Source organism: Bombina bombina, chromosome 8 (assembly GCF_027579735.1).
Source record: "Bombina bombina isolate aBomBom1 chromosome 8, aBomBom1.pri, whole genome shotgun sequence".
In the NCBI taxonomy this organism is placed as follows: Eukaryota; Metazoa; Chordata; class Amphibia; order Anura; family Bombinatoridae; genus Bombina; species Bombina bombina.
The window spans coordinates 236,682,035-236,688,889 of record NC_069506.1 but is presented as its reverse complement, the minus strand read 5'-3'; positions in this window follow the sequence as shown (position 1 = coordinate 236,688,889).

Here is a 6,855-nt window from a genome sequence, read left to right as displayed (position 1 = left end):
AACTGCTCTTTTGCATCTAATCTAAATCCCCCTACACCGGCTGAACCAATCAGCCAATCGGATTGAACTTGAATCCGATTGGCTGATTCAATCAACCAATCAGATTTTTCTACCTTAATTCCGATTGGCTGATAGAATCCTATCAGCCAATCGGAATTCGACGGACGCTATCTTGGATGACGTCATTTAAAGGTACCTCATTCCTCGTTCAATCTTCGTGCCGGATGGATGCTCCGCGGCAGAGGAGCGAAGAAAGAAGATTGAAGATGCCGCTTTGCTTGAAGACATCACCGGATGGAAGGAGACTCTCTGCAGCTTGATTGAAGACATCGCCCGGATCGGATGAAGAGTTCTGCCCGGCTGGGTGAATACAAGGTAGGGAGATCTTCAGGGGGGTAGTGTTAGGTTTATTTAAGGGGGGTTTGGGTGGGTTTAGAATAGGGGTATGTGGGTGGTGGGTTGTAATGTTGGGGGGTGGTATTGTGTTTATCTTTACAGGCAAAAGAGCTGAATTCTTTGGGGCATGCCCCGCAGAAAGCCCTTTTAAGGGCTGGTAAGGTAAAAGAGCTTTGAACTTTTTTAATTTAGAATAGGGCAGGGAATTTTTTTTATTTTGGGGGGCTTTATTATTTTATTAGGGGGCTTAGAATAGGTGTAATTAGCTTAAAAATCTTGTAATATTTTTTTTATTTTTTGTAATTTAGTGTTTGTTTTTTTTTGTAATTTAGTTTAGTTTAATTTATTGTATTTTAGTTTAGATATTTGTAGTTTATTTAATTTATTGATAGTGTAGGTGTATTTGTAACTTAGGTTAGGATTTATTTTACAGGTACATTGGTAATTATTTTAACTAGGTAGCGATTAAATAGTTAATAACTATTTAATAGCTATTGTACCTAGTTAAAATAAATACAAAGTTGCCTGTAAAATAAATATAAACCCTAAAATCGATACAATGTAATTTATTAATTACATTGTAGCTATCTTAGGGTTTATTTTATAGGTAAGTATTTTGATTTAAATAGGAATATTTTCATTAATAATATTAATATTAGATTTATTTTAATAAGAGTTTAGTTAGGGATGTTAGAGTTAGATAGGGTTATTATACTTAATATATATATATATAATATAATAACTATATTAACCCTAATATAATTAGGGTTAATATAGTTAGTATAGCTGGCGGCGGTTTAGGGGGATTAAATTAGGGCTTAATATTTTTAAAATAGATGGCGGCTGGGTAGATGTCGGCGGGGTAGATGGGGTAGATGTCGGCGGGGTAGATGGGGTAGATGTCGGCGGGGTAGATGGGGTAGATGGCGGCGGGGTAGATGGCGGCGGGGTAGATGGCGGCGGGGTAGATGGGGTAGATGTCGGGGGGGTAGATCGGGTAGATGTAGATGGGGTAGATGGTGGCGCGGTAGATGTCGGCGGGGTAGATGGGGTTGATGGCGGCGGGGTAGATGGGGTAGATGGCGGCGGGGTAGCTAAGTTAGATGGCGGCGGTTTAGGGGTTAATAACTTTATTAGGTAGCGGCGGGGTCCGGGAGCGGCGGTTTAGGGGTTAAACACTTTATTGGGGACCGCGGACCGCGGTTGACAGGTAGATAGACATTGCGCATGCGTTAGGTGTTCGGAATTGTTTGCGCATGCGCAACATGTGAACGAGCATGGATTGTCAATGACGATTTGTTACGTGTGCAAAAACATAATTTATGCTTACCTGATAAATTTATTTCTCTTGTAGTGTATCCAGTCCACGGATCATCCATTACTTATGGAATATATTCTCCTTCCCAACAGGAAGCTGCAAGAGTCCACCCACAGCAAAGCTGCTATATAGCTCCTCCCCTAACTGCCATATTCAGTCATTCGACCGAAAACATGCAGAGAAAGGAAAAACCATAGGGTGCAGTGGTGACTGTAGTTCAAATGAAAAAATTACCTGCCTTAAAGTGACAGGGCGGGCCGTGGACTGGATACACTACAAGAGAAATAAATTTATCAGGTAAGCATAAATTATGTTTTCTCTTGTTAAGTGTATCCAGTCCACGGATCATCCATTACTTATGGAATACCAATACCAAAGCTAAAGTACACGGATGATGGGAGGGACAAGGCAGGTACTTAAACGGAAGTTACCACTGCCTGTAAAAAACCCTTTCTCCCAAAAATAGCCTCCGAAGAAGCAAGGTATCAAATTTGTTAAATTTGAAAAGTATGAAGCGCAGACCAAGACTCCGTCTTGTAAATCTGTTCAACAGAAGCCACATTTAAAAAAGGCCCAAGTGAAAACCACAGCTCTAGTAGAATGAGCTGTAATCCCTTCAGGAGGCTGCTGTCCAGCAGTCTCATAAGCTAAATGAATTATGCTTTTTAACCAAAAAGACAGAGAGGCTGCTGAAGTCTTTTGACCTCTCCTCTGTCCAGAATAGACAACAAACAAGGTGAACGTTTGATGAAAACTGTAGTAGCTTGTAAGTAAAACTTTAAAGCACAAACCACGTCCAATATTGTGTAATAGACGTTCCTTCTTTGAGGAAGGATTAGGATACAAGCATGGAACAACTATCTCTTGAGTGATGTACTTGTTAGATACCACCTTAGGAAAAAACCCAGGTTGGTACGCAGGACTACCTTATCCGTACGAAGGACCAGATAAGGAGAATCACATTGTAACACAGATAACTTGGAGACTCTACGAGTCGAGGAATTAGCTACCCAAAAGGAACTTTCCAAGATAAAGATTGATATCTATGGAACAAAAAAGGTTCAAACGGAACTTCTTGAAGAACCTTAAGAATCAGGTTTAAGCTCCATGGCGGAGCAACAGTTTTAAACACAGGCTTGGATCTAACCAAAGCCTGACCAAATGCCTGAACGTCTAGAATACCTGCCAGACGCTTGTGCAAAAAAATAGACAGAGTAAAAATCTGTCCCCTTTTAAGGAATTAGCTGACAACCCTTTTCTCAAAAACATCTTGGAGAAAAGATAATATCCTGGGAATCCAGACTTTACTCCATGAGTAACCCTTGGATTCATAACAATCAGATATTTACACCATATCTATGTTCAATTTTCCTAGAGACAGGCTTTCATGTCTGTATTAAGGTATCAATGACTGACTCGGAGAAGCCATGCTTTGATAACATCAAGCGTTCAGTCTCCAGGCAGTCCATCTCAGATTGATTCTATTTAGATGGTTGAAAGGACCCTGAGGTAGAGGGACCTGTCTCAGAAGCAGAGACCGTGATGGAAAGGATGACATGTCAACCAGATCTGCATACCAGGTCCTGCGTGGCTACGCAGGCGCTGTCAAAAACACCAAAGCCCTCTCCTGCTTGGTCTTGACCTCCGGAGGAAATCCCACTCCCCCGGAAGAAAAGTCTGACGACTTAGAAAATCCACCTCCCAGTTCTCAACACCTGGGATATGGATAGCTGATAGACAAGAGTGAGTCTCTGTCCAGTGAATTATTGTAAGACTTCTAACATCGCTAGGGAACTTCTGTTCCCCCTTGATGGCTGATGTAAGCCACAGTCGTGTATATTGTCCGACTGAGTATGATGTACCTCAGAGTTGCTAACTGAGGCCAAGTCTGAAGAGCATGGAATATCACTCCCAGTTCCAGAATATTTATTAGAAGGAGGGTCTCCTCCTAAGTCCACTATCCCTGAGCCTTCAGGGAGTTCCAGACTGCATCCCAACCTAAAAGGCTGGCATCTATTGTAACAATTGTCCCATCTGACCTGCGGAAGGTCATACCCTTGGACAGATGGACCCGACATAGTCACCAGAGAAGAGAATCTCTGGTCTCTTGGTCCAGGTTTAACAGGGGGACAAATCTGTGTAAACCCCGTTCCTCTGACTGAGCATGCATAGTTGCAGTGGTCTGAAATGTAGACGTGCAAACGGTACTATGTCCCTTGCCGCTACCATTAAGCCGATTTCATTCATGTACTGAGCCACCGAAGGGCGCGGATGGGATGAAAAAACACGGCAGAAATTTAGAAACTTTGACAACCTGGACTCCGTCAGGTAAATTTTCATTTCTACAGAATCTATCAGAGTCCCTAGGAGGGAAACCCTTGAGATTGGGGATAGAGAACTCTTTCCTTGTTCACTTTCCACCCATGTGATCTCAGAAATGCCAGTACTACGTCCGTATGAGACTGGGCAATTTGGATGTTTGACGCCTGTATCAGGATGTCGTCTAAATAAGGGGCCACTTCTATGCCCCGCGGTCTAAGGACCGCCAAAGCGACCCCAGAACCTCCATAAAGATTCTTGGGGCTGTAGATATCCCAAAGGAAAGAGCTACAAACTGGTAATGCCTGTCTAGAAAGGCAAACCTGAAAAACGATGGTGATCTTTATGCATCACAATGTGAGGATAAGCATCCTTCAAATCCATTGTAGTCCTCTATTGACTCTCCTGGATCATAGTTAAGATGGTACGAATAGTTTCCATCTTAAATGACGGAATTCTGAGGAATTTGTTTAAGATCTTTAGATCCAAAATAGGTCTGAAGGTTCCCTCTCCTTGGGAACCACAAACAGATTTGAGTAAAAACTCTGTCCCTGTTCCTCTCTTGGAACTGGATGGATCTCGTACACAATGTAAGAATGCCTCCTTCTTTATCTGGTTTGCAGATAATTGTGAAAGGCGAAATCTCCCCTTTTTTGGGGGGGGGAATCTTTGAAATCCAGAAGATATCTCTGGGATATAAATTCCAATGCCTAGGGATCCTGGGCATCTCTTGCCCACGCATGGGCGAAGAATGAAAGTCTGCCCCCTATAGGATCCGTTACCGGATAGGGGTCCGTTCCTTCATGCTGCCTTAGAGGCAGCAGCAGGCTCCTTGGCCTGCTTATCTTTGTTCCAGGTCCGATTGTCTCCAGACTGCCTTGGACTGAGCAAAAATTCCCTCTTGTTTTGCCTTAGAGGAAGAGGATGCCACACCTGCCCTGAAGTTTTTAAAAGGCACGAAAATTAGACCTTTTTTTTTTTTTTTTTTTTTTTTGGCCCTTGATTTGGACCTATCCTGAGGAAGGGCATGACCTTTTCCTCCAGTGATATAAGCAATAATCTCCTTCAAACCAGGCCCGAATAGGGTCTGCCCCTTGAAGGGAATTTAAGTAGCTTATTTATTAAAGTCACGACAGCTGACCATGATATAAGCCATAGCGCTCTGCGCGCCAGTATAGTAAAAAAACAGAATTCTTAGCCGTTAGTCTAGTCAAATGAACAAGGCATCAGAAAACAAAGGAATTGGCTAGCATAAGCTTGTCAAATATATTCATCCAATGGAGTCGCTTAACTGTAAAGCCTCATCAAGAGACTCAACCCAGAACGCCGCAGCAGCAGTGACAGAAGCAATGTATGCAAGGGGCTGCAGGATAAAACCCTGTTGAATAAACATTTTTTATCCATTGGATCTAAAAAGCACAACTGTCCTCGTCAGAGGTAGTGGTACGCTTAGCTAGAGTAGAAACTCTTCTCTCCACCTTAGGAACTGTCTGCCAGAAGTCCCATGTGGTGGTAACTATTAGAAAACATTCTTCTAAAAAATAGGAGGGGAAGAGAACGGCACACCTGGTCTATCCCATTCCTTATTAAAAAAAAATGTAGTAAACCTCTTTAGGTATTGGAAAAACATCAGTACACACCGGCACTGCATATTATTTATCCAGTCTACACAATTTCTCTGGCCCTGCGATTGTACACATTCATTCAGAGCAGCCAAAGCCTCCCTGAGCAACAAGTGGAGGTTCTCAAGCATAAATTTTAAATGTAGAAATATCAGAATCAGGTTAAATCATCTTCCCTGAGTCAAAAAAAAATCACCCACAGACTAAGCATATTGTGAGGTAGTATCATACATGGTTCTTAAAGCGTCTGTATGCTCTGTATCTACCCCCAGAGCTAACTGCTTTCCTTTAATTTCAGGTAGTCTGACTAATACTGCTGCCAGAATATTATTCACCACCTTTGCCATGTCTTGTAAAATAAACGCTATGGGCGCCCTTGATGTACTTGGCGCCATTTGAGCGTGAGTCCCTGAAGCGGGAGTCGAAGGGTCTGACACGTGGGGAGAGTTAGTCGGCATAACTTTCCCCTCAACAGAATCCCCTGGTAAAAGAAACGCTATGGGTGCCCTTGATGTACTTGGCGCCATTTGAGCGTGAGTCCCTAAAGCGGGAGTCAAAAGGTCTGACACGTGGGGAGAGTTAGTCGGCATAACTACCCCCACGACAGAATCCTCTGGTGATAATGTTTTTAAAGACAAAAAATTATCTTTATTGTTTAACATGAAATCAGTACATCTGGTACACATTCTAAGATGGGGTTCCACCATGGCTTTAAAACATAATGAACACAGAGCTTCCTCTATGTTAGACATGTTAGAACAGACTAATAATGAGACTAGTAAGCTTGGAAAACACTTTAAATCAAGTTAACAAGCAAATATATAAAACGTTACTGTGCCCTTAAGAGAAACAAATTTTGTTAAAATTTGAAAAACAGTGAAAAAAAAAAGGCAGTAAAACAAACGAAATTTTTACAGTACATGTAATAAGGTAACAGAGCATTGCACCCACTTGCAAATGGATGATTAACCCCTTAATGCAAAAAACAGATAAAAAAAAAAAACGACAGACGTTTTTAAAAACAGACACAACAAACTGCCACAGCCAACAGTGGGAAGCTTCAGTTAACTGTTTCTATGCAAAATTTAAGCCAGCCATGTGGAAAAAACTTAGGCCCCAATAAGTTTTATCACCAAACATATGTTAAAAAACGATTAAACATGCCAGCAAACGTTTTAAAACACATTTTTATAAGAGTAT